Raw genomic sequence first — 20273 nt, forward strand, 5'->3', positions numbered from 1 at the left:
TGGTTTTTCTTTTGTACATTTTGGAGAACCGGCGTCCTCTACAGCAGTGGTCCCCAACCACCGGGCCGTGGCCTGGTACTGGGCCCCAGAATAATTTTTTATTTATTTATTTTTAATTTTTAAATCTTTTTTTTTTTTAATGTCTTTTAATATATTTTTTTATTTAATCAACATAAAAAACACCAGACACACTTACAGCATAGCTCGGTTGGTAGAGTGGCCGTGCCAGCAACTTGAGGGTTGAAGGTTCGATTCCATGCGTGCGTCACGGCAGGTCCAAAGAGCTGGTTTTCGCTTGGTCAAAGATCATCTATAGCAGGGATGTTCAACTCAAGTGTTTTTGGGGGTTAAAGGACCAGGGCGGTCTTATGGTTTTTCTTTTGTACATTTTGGAGAACCGGCGTCCTCTACAGCAGTGGTCCCCAACCACCGGGCCGTGGCGTGGTACTGGGCCCCAGAATATTTTTTTATTTATTTATTTTTAATTTAAAAAATTGTTTTTTTATGTCTTTTAATATATTTTTTTATTTAATCAACATATAAAACACCAGACACACTTACAGCATAGCTCGGTTGGTAGAGTGGCCGTGCCAGCAACTTGAGGGTTGAAGGTTCGATTCCCGCTTGTGCCGTCCTAGTTACTGCCGTTGTGTCCTTGGGCAAGACACTTTACCCACCTGCTCCCAGTGCCACCAACACTGCTTTAAATGTAACTTAGATATTGGGTTTCACTATGTAAAGCGCTTTGAGTCACTAGAGAAAAGCGCTATATAAATATACTTCACTTCACTTCACTTCTCTACAATTAGTGCACCAACCCAAAAAAACTCCCTTTTTCATAACAATAAATAAATAATTTCCTGAACAAAAATTTAAAAATAAATTAAAATTTGATTCTACGGATTTTCTAGATTTGCAATATTTAAAAAACATTTTTTAATCTTAATAAGTTTGAAGAAATATTTCACAAATATCCTTCGTCGAAAAACAGAAGCTAAAATGAAGAAATAAATTAAAATGTATTTATTATTCTTTACAATAAAAAAAATAAATTTACTTGAACATTGATTTAAATTGTCAGGAAAGAAAAGGAAGGAATTGAAAAGGTAAAAAATATATATTTGTTTAAAAATCCTAAAATCATTTTTAAGGTTGTATTTTTTCCTCTAAAAATTGTCTGTCTGAAAGTTTTAAGACGCAAAGTAAAAAAAAATAGATGAATTTATTCAAACAAGTGAAGACCAAGTCTTTGAAATATTTTCTTGGATTTTCACATTTTATTTGAGTTTTGTCTCTCTTAGAATTAAAAATGTGGAGCAAAGCGAGACCAGCTTGCTAGTAAATAAAGGACCATCAAGGAAGGACAGTCCTTTAGCAGGTTTGACTCTGGTTTATTTTTCAATAATGGATGTCTCTTACTCCTCCGTCTCGCTCTTTAGTCTTCGTCTGCGTCTTGCTCTCTCCCGCTTCCGTTCCTCATCCCCCGACTCCTTCTGCCCTGATCTTTCCTCCTTCTCCCCTTTTATACACTACGAGGAGATACACTGATTGTGTCAAGTGGAATTTCCTACGAGGAATTTCCAGTTTAAGGGACATTTTCCCCATTCAAAATTATTTGTCTATTCGTTCAACTTCTACAATTCCCACATTTTTCAACCAATTTAAACCGTTCCAACTTCAAACTGTTCAGCCTATTGGGGAATTGCAGGCTTTCCCTTGACAAATTCCCAAAAAATTCCCAGAGTTCCCAGAATTCCATGTTTCCGGGACATTTTTCCCATTCAAAATGAATTAGCCATTTTTCAAACCTTCCCATTTACACATTTTTCGACCAATTCAAACCATTGGTGGAACGGTTCAACATATTCCACCCATCCTGGACATTCAAACTATAATTTTTCCAACTTCTAAAAAAATTCCAGGTATTCCTAGAATTCCCAATTTTCCAAACCCTATTTTCATCTGTTTTTCTGGGAACTACTCATCTCACATTTTTCAACCCTCTGTCAAAACATTCCTCTTAATCAGGACTAAAAAGCCAAGTTGTTTTTTGAACTGGAAAAATTCCCGGTATTTCAGGAATTCCATAATACCATTTCTCAGTTAAAAATGTTACTACTTCAACATTTCTCGACCGTTTTGAAAAATTCTAATACCAACCATTAATGTTCATTCAGAACAATCAAGTATTTTACCATTTTCTAAAAAAATTTCCGGCTTTTCCTGTAATTAAATTTTTTATGAAATTCCCATGGATATAAATAGGACATTTTTCAAATTTCCACAACTCTTCAATTTTTCATCCAAATTAAATTGTTTCAACTTTAAAATATTCGGCCTGTTCAGGAATTTTGTGCTCGCCTTCTGGGATTTCCTGGAATTCCCAGTTTTCAGGGACATTTTCCCCGTTCAAAATGATTTATCCGTTTTTTAGACTTGTACTATTCCCACATTTTTCAGCCTATTCAAACTGATCCAACTTCAAACTGTTCAGCCTATTGGGGAATCACGGGCTTTCCTTTGAAAAATTCCAAAAATTCCCAGAATTCTCAAATTCCGGGACATTTTTCTCATTCAAAATGAATTGGCCATTTTTCAAACCTTCCCATTTACACATTTTTCGACCAATTCAAACCATTGGTGGAATGGCTCAACAGATTCCACTCATCCTGGACATTCAAACTATAATTTTTTCAACTTCTAAAAAAATTTCAGGTATTTTTAGAATTGCCAGTTTTCCAAACCCTATTTTCACCCTTTTTGTCTGGCAACTACTCATTTTCAATCCACTTCAACCGTTCCTCTGTCAAACACACCCCTTAATCAGGACAAAAACAAATAGTTTTTTGAACTGGAAAAATTCCCGGTTTTCCCGAAATTCTAGGAATTCCATAATGCCATTTCTCAATTAAAAATGTTACTACTTCAACATTTCCCGATTGTTTTGAAAAATTCCAATACCAACCATTCATGTTCATTCAGAACATCCACGTTTTTTACCATTAAAAAATCCCGCTTTTCCTGTAATTCCAAATTTTTTATGAAATTCCCATTGAAATGAATAGGACATTTTTCAAATTTCCACAACTCCTCAATTTTTCATCTAAATTTAATCATTTCAACTTCAAAATATTCGGCCTGTTCAGGAATTGTGTGCTCTCTTTCTTTCTTTTCCAAGAATTCCCAGTTTTCAGGGACATTTTCCCAATTCAAAATGATTTGTGCATTTGTTAGACTTCTACAATTCCCACATTTTTCAACCAATTTAAACCGTTCCAACTTCAAACTGTTCAGCCTATTGGGGAATTGCGGGCTTTCCCCTGACAAATTCCCCAAAAATTCCCAGAGTTCCCAGAATTCCAAGTTTCCGGGACATTTTACCCATTCAAAATGAATTGGCCATTTTTCAAACTTTTCCATTTACACATTTTTCGACCAATTCAAACCATTGGTGGAATGGCTCAACATATTCCACTCATCCTGAACATTCAACCTATAATTTTTCCAACTTTTAAAAAAAGTCCGGGTATTCTTAAATATCCCAATTTTCAAAACCCTATTTTCACCCTTTTTCTGGCATCAACTCATTTTTAATCCATTTCAACCGTTCCACTTAATCAACACAAAAAAAGAAGTTGTTTTTTGAACTGGAGAAATTCCCGGTTTTCCGGAAATTCTAGGAATTCCATACCATTTCTCAATTCAAAATATTTTCCCTGAATAATTTTTTATAATTTTTTTTTTTTTTAATATATTTTTTTTTATTTAATCAACATAAAAAACACCAGACACACTTACAATTAGTGCACCAACCCACAAAAACTCCCTTTTTCATGCCAAAAAAAAAATAAATAATAATAATTTCCAGAAGAAAAATTAAAAAAAAAAAAAAATTTGATTCTACAGATTTTCTAGATTTGCAATATTTTTTTAAAAATTTAATCATAATAAGTTTGAAGAAATATTTCACAAATATTCTTCGTCGAAAAACAGAAGCTAAAATGAAAAATTAAATTAAAATGTATGTATTATTCTTTACAATAAAAACAAATAATTTTACTTGAACATTGATTTAAATTGTCAGGAAAGAAAAGGAAGGAATTGAAAAGGTAAAAAAGATATATTTGCTTAAAAATCCTAAAATCATTTTTAAGGTTGTATTTTTTCTCTAAAATTGTCTGTCTGAAAGTTATAAGACGCAAAGTAAAAAAAATAGATGAATTTCATTCAAACAAGTGAAGACCAAGTCTTTAAAATATTTTCTTGGATTTTCACATTTTATTTGAGTTTTGTCTCTCTTAGAATTAAAAATGTGGAGCAAAGCGAGACCAGCTTGCTAGTAAATAAAGGACCATCAAGGAAGGACAGTCCTTTAGCAGGTTTGACTCTGGTTTATTTTTCAATAATGGATGTCTCTTGCTCCTCCGTCTCGCTCTTTAGTCGGCCGTGTCTTCGTCTGCGTCTTGCTCTCTCCCGCTTCCGTTCCTCATCCCCCGACTCCTTCTGCCCTGATCTTTCCTCCTTCTCCCCTTTTATACACTGATTTTGATACACAGATTGCCGCGTCGCTCCCGCCTCGACGCTTGCCGCAAACGCCTCCATCTTGGGCCGGGTTCCATCGTGCCCTGCCGCTCCGTTGGACCGTCGGTTCCGCCTCTCCACAATCACATGAATGAAACAAGGAGAAGGACTCGAAGGGGTGCCTTGAGGAACACCTCAGGTGTAAACCCAAGTGTTCTGTTTGCCAGCAAAGTTAAAATGCCAATCCAAAGATCTGCCAACGTGTTCCCAGAGGTCCAAGTTCTTCTCCACAACCGAAGCACGCTCGTCTTGTTAGGAATTTGCTGCAAAAATGTTTGTCTCCAAGGTTTTTGAACTGAGTATGGGGTTGAATAGCCCTGCTCTATGAGGATGAGATCCCTCCGTGTTCCGCGAGCAGCTGCTTCCTGCTGCTCGCACACTTCCTGTCCCCCCGGTGAGGTCATCATACGCGGGTTCACTCGAACTGGCTCAGTCCAGGTCTGTTGTCGTGATTCGCCGTGCGCGTCGGTCTTAATCCCGACCACAAGTGCGCTACATTACACGCTTTTGCATTTTTCTTTCCCCGTCTCTCTCTCTGTTCCTCCCCTCGCCGGAAGAGATTTATGAGCACCACATGTTCCTGAGGATTCTGAGCTGGCTGGCTGCCAGGCGGGACCACGGAGCAGGGAACCACGTAGATCACATGACCTGGAGGTTAAGCCTTCTGGTATGGTCTCATGGTCCCACCCTCATCACGCAGAGGTTTCCTCACTATTTGGACCCGGACCACAGAATGTAACCGAGCGGTTTTGGAGGAGAACTAAGCCGTGAACCACATGGGTTCCGCCTCTTCTCATGTGAGGACCTCGCTGATTGGTGGACTTGCAGGAAGCCGGCGAGTCATCTAGTCGGAACATCGACGCCATGTAAAACGGGAAGCACTTCTTCTTTTAAACATTTGGACTTTGAGGGCTCCAACATCTTCCCACCGGGCGGGAACATCAAACCCATACGTTATTTTTACCCCGATGGATTCGGGTTCGATTCTCACCGCGTCTATCGGCCCACAGCTGGCCTGCGTTTCCACTGATCCTTCATGCAAACTTCCCACTCTGCTAAAATACTGCACTTTCTCTGACTTTATGGATTATTTACTTTAGTTTGATTACTTTGAAAATTGGCAGCTATCATGAATGCTGCAAAACTTTCACACATACGCTTTTCTACACCAGAATTCATCTAGTCATTATTATTCTTCGACTCCAGATTTTGGCGCCCTCTACTTTCCACATTTTTCACCCGGTTCAAAGCGTTCCAACTTCAAACTGTTCAGCCTATTGTGGACTTTCCCTTGAAAAAACCCAAAAAGTCCCAGATTTCCCAGAATTCCAGGTTTCCCGGACATTTTTCCAATTTAAAATGAATTGGCAATTTTTCAAACTTTCCCATTTACACATTTTTCGACCAATTCAAACCATTGGTGGAATGGTTCGACATATTCCACCCATCCTGGACATTCAACTATAATTGTACCAAATTCTTGAAAAATTCCAGGTATTCCTAGAATTCCCAGTTTTCCAAACCCTATTTTCACCCTTTTTTCTGGCACCTACTCCTCCCACATTTTTCAACCCACTGTCAAAACATTCCTCTTAATCAGAACAAAAAAGCCAAGTTGTTTTTTTGAACCGGAAAAATTCCCGATTTTCCCGAAATTCCAGGAATTCCATACCATTTCTCAGTTAAAAATGTTACTACGTCAACATTTCTCAACCGTTTTGAAAAATTCCAACACCAACCATTAATGTTCATTCAGAACATTGAAGTTTTTTACCATTTAAAAAAAAATCCCGCTTTTCTTGTAATTCCCAATTTTTTATGAAATATCCATTGATATGTATAGGACATTTTTCAAATTTCCTCAACTCCTTCATTCTTCATCTAATTTAAATCGTTTCAACTTCAAAATATTCAGCCTGTTCAGAAATTTAGCTCTTCTCAGATTTCCTAGAATTTCCAGTTTAAGGGACATTTTCCCCATTCAAAATGATTTGTCCATTTGTTAAACTTCTACAATTCCCACATTTTTCAACCTATTCAAAGCGTTCCAACTACAAACAGTTCAGTTTATTGGGGAATCGCAGGCTTCCCTTTGACAAATTCCAAAAATTCCCAGATTTCCTAGAACTCCAGGTTTCCCGGACATTTAACCCATTCAAAATGAATTGGCCATGTTTCAAACTTCACCATTTACACATTTTTCGACCGATTCAACCCGTTGGTTCAACACATTCCACTCATCCTGGACATTTAAACTAACTTCCCCAACTTCCAAACCAAATTCTGGTTTTCCTGGAAATTCAAACTCTTCAACATTCAAACTATTCTTCCATTTATACTACATTGTGTCAGCATTTCACTTTAACTTTGTTTTTGTGACTTTTACATCATTTTGAGTCTTGGCCTGTTACTTGTATTGTTATTTTTGTATCGGTTATCATTAACAACTTGCGAGTAGCGATAGCATTCTTGTAATTGTCTGACTCTTCCAACCGGGCCGATAGAGAGGAAGTGTTATCAGTGCAATCACACACAGGGATGGGCTTCTTTAGGATTTGAACCAATACGGTACCAGTTCTAGGTACTTGACTATGGTACCAGCTTTGGGTACCTTTGTGTTTGTTCAGGTGGGAATAAATGTTCATAATTTTATGTAACATGTTACAATGCCAACTGTGCAGTCCAGTTATTCATTTTTGATTTCTAGCACTTTTTCAGCCTCATTTTAGGTGTGTTGCCAAAGCTCGGAAGTAGTCTTTAATATTAGTTTACATTTCAGTCTTGTCTATTCTTGTGTTTATACTGTAAGTATTGCACCTGATCTGCTTGATTGGACCGTGCATTTTAGTTTTAGTTTTGTCCACCAAATTTGAAACTCCGCACTACCAAAGAACAAAACTGAACAAACTCCATTGTAGGGTTGGCGCGATATTTTGGTACCGGTACCAAAATGTATTTCGATACTTTGAGGTGGGAAAGTGCAAATGAAATCTGTGTTTTGTTCTCTACAATAAGACTATTTGTTTACTATTTGTGGAGTCACGGCAGCAACTCGTCCCACCGGCTTGTGGGTTTTTCCTTGCCCTTTTGTGGGTTTTGTGCAGCCCTTTGAGACACTTGTGATTTAGGGGCTATATAAATAAACATTGATTGATTGACTAAGCTTGTCCCCTCACCAATATTTTGGTACTGGTACTAAAATGTATTTCGATACTTTTCTAAATAAAGGGGACCTCAAGAAAATTTATTATTGTCTTTATTGTAACAACAAATATTAGTGTAGATGAAACATATGTTTATTATTGTCATTTAGTCTTAAATAAAATGTTGAACATACTCGACAACTTGTCTTTTAGTAGTAAGTAAACAAACAAAGACTCCTAATTAGTCTGCAGTAACATATTGTGTCATTTATACACCTATTATTTTATACACATAATGAGGGACAAACTGTAAAAGTGGATTATTCATCTACTTGTTCTTTCATTTACTGTTAATATCTGCTTATTTTCTCTTTTAACATGTTCTATCTACACTTCTGTTCAAATGTAATAATCACTTATTCTTCTCTTCTTTGATACTTGACATTAGTTTTGGATGATACCACACATTTAGGTATCAATCCGATACCAAGTAGTTACAGGATCATACAATAGAATATAATACCTAATAAACGAATAATAATATGGTTAAAAAATTCTGATGTAAAGGGTAGGTGTCGCACTGGTTTCATGTTTTAACATGTTCTATCTACACTTCTGTTCAAATGTAATAATCACTTATTCTTCTCTTCTTTGATACTTGACATTAGTTTTGGATGATACCACACATTTAGGTATCAATCCGATACCACATAGTTACAGGATCATACAATAGAATATAATACCTAATAAACGAATAATAATATGGTTAAAAAATTCTGATGTAAAGGGTAGGTGTCGCACTGGTTTCATGTTTTAACATGTTCTATCTACACTTCTGTTCAAATGTAATAATCACTTATTCTTCTTTTCTTTGATACTTGACATTAGTTTTGGATGATACCACACATTTAGGTATCAATCCGATACCACGTAGTTACAGGATCATACAATAGAATATAATACCTAATAAACGAATAATAATATGGTTAAAAAATTCTGATGTAAAGGGTAGGTGTCGTCCTGTTTTCTGTTTGAACATGTTCTATCTACACTTCTGTTCAAATGTAATAATCACTTATTCTTCTCTTCTTTGATACTTGACATTAGCTTTGCATGATACCACACATTTAGGTATCGATCTGATACAAAGTAGTCACAGGATCATACATTGGTCATATTCAAAGTCCTCATGTGTTCAGGGATATGTTCCTGACTTTATGAACATAATACGAATTTTAAAGAAAGTAAACAAAGATTTTGTGATGATAAAAAATATTGACGTAACCATAGCAGTATCGACTAGTCACACTTTTGTACTTGGTATCATTACAGTGGGTGTCAAGTGTAGATCCACCCATGGCGTTTGTTTACATTGTGACGCCGGTGAGCTATTGTATCCTCCTACGCTGTGTAGTGATCCTCCAGTGATTATGCTACTTGTAAGAAACCTACTTTATTTTGTCGCCATGGAGGCCGGGATTAGTGACTGTGGATGGATGTTAGCCGCTAGCCAGCTAGCCATGTCTTAAAGCAGCTCTTCCTGAGGGTGTTTCAGTGTTATAACTTCACCTTTATCTTGACTTTTTACACAAAAATGCGTCCATTCTCCCTTTTCTGTCTACACACTGTGTCTGCTAGTAAGTACTCAGTGTGTGTGCGCTGCCCAACATGCTCCTCTGCTGGTTAAACCTGGCAATGTCCTAATGTGACGATGCACCGTCACGCCCGTAAAAAAAAAAAAACAACGGTCTTTTTCAAACAGAGTATAGTACCGTTTTTGATTGATTAGTACCACGATACTATACTAGTACTGGTGTATTGTACAACCCTAGTACGTACCCATCAAGGTTATGCTTTTGTACTTGGACAGTCTTTGAACCTGGTAAAAAAAAAAAATAAAAAAATAAATAAAAAAATCCAATATTGGAGCAGTGGCACATGCCGTGTACAATAGTGTGACTGAAGCATTAAGAAGTGGGACTATCTAGGACTAGCTGCAGTGTGCCCTAACCCTAACCCGCGAGCACATAATAACACAGGAGTCAGCAACCTTTTTGAACGCAAGAGCTACTTCTTGGGTACTGATTAATGCCAAGGGCTACCAGTTTGATACACACTTAAATAAATTGCCAGAAATAGACAATTTGATCAATTTCCCTTTTAATAAATAAATCTATATATTTATAGAAAAATGGGTATTTCTGTCTGTCATTCCGTCGTACATTTTTTTTTCCTTTTATAGAAGTTTTTTTGAAAAGAATAAATGATGAAAAAAAACACTTAATTGAACGGTTTAAAAGAGGAGAAAACACGAAAAAAAAGAAAATTAAATTTTGAAACATGGTTTATCTTCAATTTCGACTCTAAAATTCAAAATTCAGGGGAGAAAAAGGAAGAGAAAAACTAGCTAATTCGAATCTTTTTGAAAAAATTAAACAAAATAATTAATGGAACATCATTAGTATTTTTTCCTGATTAAGATTAATTTTAGAATTTTGATGACATGTTTTGAATAGGTTAAAATCCAATCTGCACTTTGTTAGAATATATAACAAATTGGACCAAGCTATATTTCTAACAAAGAAAAAATCATTATTTCTTCTAGATTTTCCCAGAACAAAAATTTTAAAATAAAATTCAAAATACTTTGAAATAAGATTTAAAGTTGATTCGACAGATTTTCTAGATTTGCCAGAATAATGTTTTAGGAATTTGAATCATAATAAGTTTGAAGAAATATTTCACAAATATTCTTCGTCGAAAAAACAGAAGCTAAAATGAAGAATAAAATTAAAATGTATTTATTATTCTTTACAAAAAACAAAAAACAAATACTTGAACATTGATTTAAATTGTCAGGAAAGAAGAGGAAGGAATTTAAAAGGCAAAACGGTATATGTGTTTAAAAATCCAAAAATCATTTTTAAGCTTGTATTTTTTTCTCTAATATTGTCTTTCTTAAAGTTATAAGAAGCAAAGTAAAAAAATAAATAAATGTATTTAAACAAGTGAAGACCAAGTCTCTAAAATATTTTCTTGGATTTTCAAATTCTATTTGAGTTTTGTCTCTCTTAGAATTAAAAATGTCGAGCAAAGCGAGACCAGCTTGCTAGTAAATAAATACAATTTAAAAAATAGAGGCAGCTCACTGGTAAGTGCTGCTATTTGAGCTATTTTTAGAACAGGCCAGCGGGCGACCTGGCGTTGGTGACCCCCTGTAATAACGTGTCATCTCTTTCTCTTTTGGACTCATCGATTAAGTCGTGCATCCTTTAAGTGAAAGACGAGACAAAATGACGTGCAAAGGTACATGCCGTGTAGCCCAAAGGAGGCGGGACTGTGCCTCCTCTCGTAGGATCACACGCCGACAAAAGGGCGCCATTTGTTATGTGGGGGAAAGTAGAGGATGTATATTGATGGCGTTATCTACAAGCAGACAGCTTTTACAGCGTCCGGCCACAATCTTTATCCTTCTATCTAAAAATACATATTTTCTTTTTTCCCCCTCGCCGCCTTGCTACTATTCCTCCCCCCCGCCCCCCCTGGCTCTTTTTCTGGGTCACCTGCTCGGGCGACGTCTTCCAGCTGAGGCGCTCTCCTCGCAAGCGGATACTTTCCAGGCATTGTTGCACAGGCTGATGCTGCCTGCTGGATGGATTAGCGCCCTCGCTTAAAGCCCACATGATGACGGCGATACACCTGCTCTCTGTAATCACACACTTTTTCTCTTCTTGGCTTCCTCTTTGCCAGCCGGCCCGGCGGGCACAACCTTGATTAGACGTACATGTCCTTTAAAAGGGACGTTGAAACGACTTTGCAACATAGTAGTGTTTGTAAACTGGGACAACGTTGGTGTCCGATATTGTTGGTTGGGAAATTGACCAAACTTCAATGTTCAAGTCAACCCCGACATTGAATCAACGTTGTCAAAAAGGATGTTGTTTCAATGTTGTATTTGTGTCAAGATTATTAGTTGGGAAATGACCAAACGTCACAACTTGACATTGAATAAACGTTGTTTCAACGTTGTATTTGTGTTGTAGAATATTGGTTGGGAAATGACCAAATTTCAATGGTCAAATCAACATCACAACTTGACATTGAATAAACGTTGTTTCAATGTTATATTTGTGTTGTAGAATATTGGTTGGGAAATGACCAAATTTCAATGGTCAAATCAACGTCACAACTTGACATTGAATAAACGTTGTTTCAACGTTGTATTTGTGTTGTAGAATATTAGTTGGGAAATGACCAAACGTCACAACCTGACATTGAATAAACGTCAAAAAGGATGTTGTTTCAATGTTGTATTTGTGTCAAGAATATTAGTTGGGAAATGACCAAACGTCACAACCTGAAATTTAATACACGTTGTTTCAACGTTGTATTTGTGTTGTAGAATATTGGTTGGGAAATTGACCAAATTTCAATGTTCAAGTCAACCGTGACATTGAATAAACGTCAAAAAGGATGTTGTTTCAATGTTGTATTTGTGTCAAGAATATTAGTTGGGAAATGACCAAATGTCACAACCTGAAATTTTATAAACGTTGTTTCAACGTTGTATTTGTGTTGTAGAATATTGGTTGGGAAATGACCAAATTTCAATGGTCAAATCAACGCTACAACTTGACATTGAATAAACGTTGTTTCAACGTTGTATTTGTGTTGTAGAATATTGGTTGGGAAATTGACCAAATTTCAATGTTCAAGTCAACCCTGACATTGAATAAACGTCAAAAAGGATGTTGTTTCAATGTTGTATTTGTGTCAAGAATATTAGTTGGGAAATGACCAAACGTCACAACCTGAAATTTAATAAACGTTGTTTCAACGTTGTATTTGTGTTGTAGAATATTGGTTGGGAAATTGACCAAATTTCAATGTTCAAGTCAACCGTGACATTGAATAAACGTCAAAAAGGATGTTGTTTCAATGTTGTATTTGTGTCAAGAATATTAGTTGGGAAATGACCAAATGTCACAACCTGAAATTTTATAAACGTTGTTTCAACGTTGTATTTGTGTTGTAGAATATTGGTTGGGAAATGACCAGATTTCAATGGTCAAATCAACGTCACAACTTCACATCGAACAAACGTTGTTTCAACATTGTATTTGTGTTGTAGAATATTGGTTGGGAAATTGACCAAATTTCAATGTTCAAGTCAACCCTGACATTGAATAAACGTCAAAAAGGATGTTGTTTCAATGTTGTATTTGTGTTGTAGATTATTGGTTGGGAAATGACCAAATTTCAATGGTCAAATCAACGTCACAACTTGACATTGAATAAATGTTGTTTCAACATTATATTTGTGTTAAAAATGGTAAGGAAATTATCTTATTTCAATGGTGAAATCAACGTCAGAACCCAACATTGATTAAAGATTGTCAACAAATATGTTGTTTCAACGATTAGTGTTTGTGAACGACTCTTGCCGTCGTCGTGCGGGTCCAATGGACCACCCAGGAAGGACATCGCTTTGAGCAGGATCGACTCGTTTATTTTTTCAAATAACAGCTGTCTTTTGCGCCGTCGTCGCTCTCCCGTGTCTCACTCTCCGTCTCTCGCTCTCCGGTCCGCTCTTTGGCCGTCGTTCTCGTCTTGCTCTCTCCTGCTTCCTGGACGCTTTCTCCGGCTCTCCTACTCCTTCCGCGATCTCTCCTCCTTCTCCCCTTTTATACATCATCAGGAGAAGTGTTAATCGTTTCCCGGTGTGTGAGCCACGCACCTGAATTAGATTGCGGCGGCGTCGCTCCCGTTCCGCCGCATTCTCCGCCTCCTCGCCGCCATCTCCATGTCTTCAGTAAGAGTTGACTTATTACAACAATTTTCTCACCGAAACCTGTTGGTTGACATGTGATAGGGACCCATGTTCGCTTGACAGCTCTGTTCCATGTTAAAGCGTCACGTCATCTTTCGGGAATGGAAACAAGGAAACACCGGCTGTGTTTGTGTTGCTAAAAGCAGCCGCAATACACCGCTTCCCACCTACATCTTTCTTCTTTGACGTCTCCATTATTAATTGAACAAATTGCAAAAGATTCAGCAATACTGTGGAATTATGAAATTAAACCAGACTACTTATAGCTTGGATTTGGCTGGAAAAAAATGTCCTCTACAAACTGTGACGTCATCATATCAACACGACACCGCGAGAAATTTAAAATTGCAATTTAGTAAACTAAAGCGGCCGTATTGGCATGTGTTACAATGTTAATATTTCATCATTGATATATAAACTATCAGACTGTGTGGTCGCTAGTAGTGGCTTTCAGTAGGCCTTTAAGTCAACAAGCTGTCAACGTTTTGAGCCTGCTGGGAGGAGTCTTCTGGTCACGTTGAAGGTCAACAAAACGAGCCTCCGGTCTCCCAGTCTTCTTCTCAATGGCAGCGTTCTTACAAAGACTCGCTGACCGTGTTCTCCGTGCTGCTGTCCGTAGAACAGCACAGAACATTTGTACCCGGCAGGTGTGAAGAGGACACTCCACCACGCTCTCGTCACAACAAAAAGGCCCAACAAGCCAAATTAGCACTTGAAGCAGCACAGGAGTGCAAAGTAAGAACACACACTTGATATCAGCGCAGGTCAGAGTGGGGGTGTGTTTACTCACCTCATTTTCTTCGCTCTGCTTTTTACATCCCGATCTTGTCCACTCTAGGATATTTTTTCCCACTTGAATTATTCGCCACGCCAGAATCTGTCAGGTTCAAACATGCACGACATCTATTAAACAAGACAAGAAGGAAAGAATCAAACAGAGACAGAATTAAATTTGGACTCAGATTTGAGGAGAGACATGACCACTGTACTCTCTGTACAGTCCTGCACCACGCTCTGCCCAACGATTGTACTCCTCTTTTATTTGACTTCCTCCTCTCTCCTTCCCACAGCTACTTCCTGAGGGAAGTGGGTCGTAAACAGCGTTGCCTTCGGTTACCGAACAGTTCGAAGAGAGTTCGTCAAATAGTTCAAAAAGAGTCCCATAGAATATTTCAAAGAGAGTCCCATAAAATACTTCAAAAAGAGTTCCTCTGGAAGTTGGGCAAATCCCGCCATCTGTCCACTTTGTAGTCCCAGTGGAGTTTTACGAGCATTATTCTTGGTAGGTTTCAGCCTTTTGTCTTCTTGTCAGGAACACAATGTGATACAAAGTTTTTTGTCATAATTTAGGAACAATTATTCCAACAGAATTCGTCCAAAGTGGGTCAAGATATGCATAGATCCTAACTGAATATCAAGAACAACTGTACATCTCAGATCTGAGGTCTAGGTTACATACAAGGTAGCAGATAAGACTCGATGGAAACGTGATTTATCAACACTGTTTATACACGGACAACATGGAGTTTGTTACATTAGTTAAAAAGAAACACACACACACACACACACACACACCACCAAATGGCAAGGCACTAAGGCCCCGTGTACACTAAGGTTATCCAGGGTAAATCCCAACTAACCTTATCCGTGTCTATCAGGTTCAAACACTGATGACATCTCTCAAATAGACAAGAAGCAAGGAATTGAACAGAGACAGGATTTAATTTAACTCTGACAAGAGAATCCTATGCCCCGTCTTTTATTTGGACTTTCCCTGATTATATAGCATCACCTGTTTCTACCGTGCATCGGTTGAGGTGGGCGGGGGTTTGGTGGTAGCAGGGGTGTATAATGTAGTTAGGGATGCATGGGATTCTGGGTGTTAGTTCTGTTGTATTTATGTTGTGTTACAGTGCGGATGTTCTCCCAAAATGTGTTTGTCATTCTTGTTTGGTGTGGGTTCACAGTGTGGCGCATATTAGTAACAGTGTTAAAGTTGTTTAAACTGGCACCTTCAGTGTGACCTGTATGGCTGTTGACCAAGTATGCATTGTAGTCACGTTTGTTAACAGAGGGCGCATACTACATGTGACAGGCCGGCACGTGGATAGCATGGCGTAAAAGCAGGCGCAATGACATGTCCTAGTGGTCGGTAAAGGCATTTCCATCATGGCACACTCTCAAAAGAGTCGTCCGGTAGAAAATCGGAGAGTGATTACTCCGGGGGTTGTCTGGGAGAGGCCCGGAAATCCGTAAATATGGGGGAGTCGGCAAGTATGCAGCTGAGCCACATCAGAGTGACCAAAGAGCCGCGGGTTGCCGACCGACCCCTGACCTAGACCAAGACACGGAGCTTAAAGAGGCCTGATGTGTCTAATTGCCATTTATCTACGATAGCGTTCACAAAAATGGATCATATATTATTACCCTTATATTCATTTATCTATGATGGCATTCACAAAAATGGATCATATATTATTATAATTATATTCATTTATCTATGATAGCATTCACAAAAATGTATCGTCATCATTAAAATCATTTATCTTTGATATTCACAAAAATATATCATATATTATTATCATTAATATCATTACATTTATTTATCTACAATATTCCCAAAAATGTATCATATGTTACTATCATTATGATCATTTATCTACGATATTCGGGACGGCGTGGCGCAGTGGGGAGAGTGGCCGTGCGCAACCCGAGCGTCCCTGGTTCAATTCCCACCTAGTACCAACCTCGTCACGTCCGTTGTGTCCTGAGCAAGACACTTCACCCTTGCTACTGATGGGTGCTGGTTGGCTACTTGCATGGCAGCTCCCTCCATCAGTGTATGAATGTGTGTGTGAATGGGTAAATGTGGAAGTAGTGTCAAAGCGCTTTGAGTACCTTGAAGGTAGAAAAGCGCTATACAAGTACAACCCATTTATCATTTATATTCACAAAAATGTATCATATATTATTATCATTATCGTTATATTCATTTATCTATGATATTCACAGCAATGTATCATACTATTATCATTATCTTTATTTTCATTTATCTACAATATTCACAAACAGGTATCATATAATATTTTCATTATATTCATTTATCTATGATATTCACAAAAATGTATCATATATCATTATATTAATTTATCTATTATAGCATTCACAAAAATGCATCATATATTATCATCATTATCATTATATTCATTTAGCCACGATATTCACAAAAATGTATCATATATTCTTATCATTGTATTCATTTATCTAGATATTCACAACAAATTATCAACTATTATTATCATAATTATCATTATATTCATGTATCTATGATATTCACAAAAATGTATCATATATTATTATCATTATATTCATTTATCTATGATATTCACAACAAATTATCAACTATTATTATCATAATTATCATTATATTCATTTGTCTATGACATTCACAAATTGTGTCATATATTATCATTATTATCATTATATTCATTCATCCACGATATTCCCAAAAATGTATCATATATTATTATTATCACTATATTCATTTATCTACGATATTCACAACAAATTATCAACTAGTATTATCATAATCATCATTATATTCATTCATCTATGATATTCACAAAATTGTATCATATATTATCATCATTATTATCATATATTCATTTATCCACGATATTCCCAAAAAATGTATTAAATCATTATTATCATTATATTCATTTATTTACGATATTCACAACAAATGATCAACTAATATTATAATAATTATCATTATATTCATTCATCTATGATATTCACAAAAATGTATCATATATTATTATCATTATATTCATGTATCTATGATATTCACATCAAATTATCAACTATTATAATCATAATTATATTCATTTATCTATGATATTCACAAAATTGTATCATATATTATCATCATTATTATCATTGTATCCATTTATCCACGACATTCACAAAAATGTATCATATATTATTATTATCATTATATTCATTTATCTACGATATTCACAACAAATTATCAACTAATATTATCCATCCATCCATCCATCCATTTTCTACCGCTTATTCCCTTTCGGAGACGCGGGGGGCGCTGGCGCCTATCTCAGCTACAATCGGGCGGAAGGCAGGGTACACCCTGGACAAGTCGCCACCTCATCGCAGGGCCAACACAGATAGACAGACAACATTCACACACTAGGGCCAATTTAGTGTTGCCAATCAACCTATCCCCAGGTGCATGTTTTTGGAAGTGGGAGGAAGCCGGAGTACCCGGAGGGAACCCACGCATTCACGGGGAGAACATGCAAACTCCACACAGAAAGATCCCGAGCCTGGATTTGAACCCAGAACTGCAGGAACTTCGTATTGTGAGGCAGACGCACTAACCCCTCTGCCACCGTGAAGCCCAACTAATATTATCATAATTAGCATTATCTTCATTTATCTATGATATTTACAAAAATGTATCATATATTATTATCATTATCTTCACTTATCTATCATATTCACAAAAATGTATCACATTATCATTATCATTATATTCATTTATCTATGATATTCACAACAAATGATCAAATATTATTATCATTATCATCATATTAATTTGTCTACGATGTTCACAAAAATGTATCATATATTATTATCATTGTATTCATTTATCTACGATATTCACAACAAATGATCAACTATTGTCATAATTATCATTATATTCATTTATCTATGATATTCACCAAAATGTATAATATGTTATCATCATTATCATATTCATTTATCTATGATATTCACACGAAATAATCAAATATTATCATTATTATCATTATATTAATTTGTCTACGATGTTCACAGAAATGTATCATATTATCATTATATTAATTTATCTTCGATATTCACAAAAATGTATTATATATTATTATCATTATCTTTATATTCATTTATCTACGACATTCACAAAAATGTATCATGTATTATCATTATATTCATTTATCTACAATATTCACAAAAATGTATCATATCATTATCATTATATTCATTTATCTATGATATTCACAACAAATTATCAAATATTATTATCATTATCATCATTATATTAATTTGTCTACGATGTTCACAAAAATGTATCATATTATTATCATTGTATTCATTTATCTACGATATTCACAACAAATGATCAACTATTACCATAATTATCATTATAATCATTTATCTATGATATTCACCAAAATGTATCATATATTATTATCATTATCATATTCATTTATCTATGATATTCACAAGAAATAATCAAATATTATCATTATCATTATATGAATTTGTCTACGATGTTCACAAAAATCTATCATATTATCATTATATTAATTTATCTTTGATATTCACAAAAATGTATCATATATTATTATCATTATCGTTATATTCATTCATCTACAATATTCACAAACATGTATCATATATTATTATCATTATATTCATTTATCTACGATATTCATAGAAATGTATCATATATTATTATTATTATCTTTATATTTATTTATCTACGACATTCACAAAAATGTATCATATATTATCATTATATTCATTTATCTACAATATTCACAAAAATATATTATATATTATTATCATTATATTCATTTATCTATGATATTCACAAAAATGCATCAAATATTATCATTATATTCATTTATCTATGATATTCACAAAAATGCATCAAATGTTATTATCATTATATTCATTTATCTATGATATTCACAAAAATGCATCAAATATTATTATCATTATATTCATTTATCTATGATATTCACAAAAATGCATCAAATATTATTATCATTATATTCATTTATCTATGATATTCACAAAAATGCATCATATATTATTATCATTATATTCATTTATCTATGATATTCACAAAAATGCATCATATATTATTATCATTATATTCATTTATCTATGATATTCACAAAAATGCATCAAATATTATTATCATTATATGCATTTATCAATGATATTCACAAAAATGCATCATATATTATTATCATTATATTCATTTATCTATGATATTCACAAAAATGCATCATATATTATTATCATTATATTCATTTATCTATGATATTCACAAAAATGCATCATATATTATTATCATTATATTCATGTATCTATGATATTCACAAAAATGCATCATATATTATTATCATTATATTCATTTATCTATGATATTCACAAAAATGCATCATAAATTTTTATCATTATATTCATTTATCTATGATATTCACAAAAATGCATCATATATTATTATCATTATATTCATTTATCTATGATATTCACAAAAAGACCGTACAATGTCAGATGCTCAGGAAGACGGCCGATTTGGTTTGGGTCATTCCTAGTAGTTTTTTTCATCAAGATAATTTAAAAAATAAGAGCTAAAGTGCACATTGGGCCCTCGTCTGATACTTGGCCATTCCTTCTCCACGCCATATCCTTCAAAGAGAAAATGAAAAGTTTGCACTTTCACTGCAAAGGAAGACATCTTGCACAAATATGGCCGACCAGGATGAGTCACTGCAAATAGATTCAGCACAGAAGCGGGGCCGGGGCGCGAGTGCGACGCCGCCGGAGGAGCGCCGGCGTCCCCGGAGCGAGGATGAATATGCATGCTGAGGTGTGGAGCGCCTTCAAAGTCACTCTTTGGCGCTCAGATGTAGCTTGTCCACTTT

Source organism: Nerophis ophidion, linkage group LG10 (assembly GCF_033978795.1).
Source record: "Nerophis ophidion isolate RoL-2023_Sa linkage group LG10, RoL_Noph_v1.0, whole genome shotgun sequence".
NCBI classification, from domain to species: domain Eukaryota; kingdom Metazoa; phylum Chordata; class Actinopteri; order Syngnathiformes; family Syngnathidae; genus Nerophis; species Nerophis ophidion.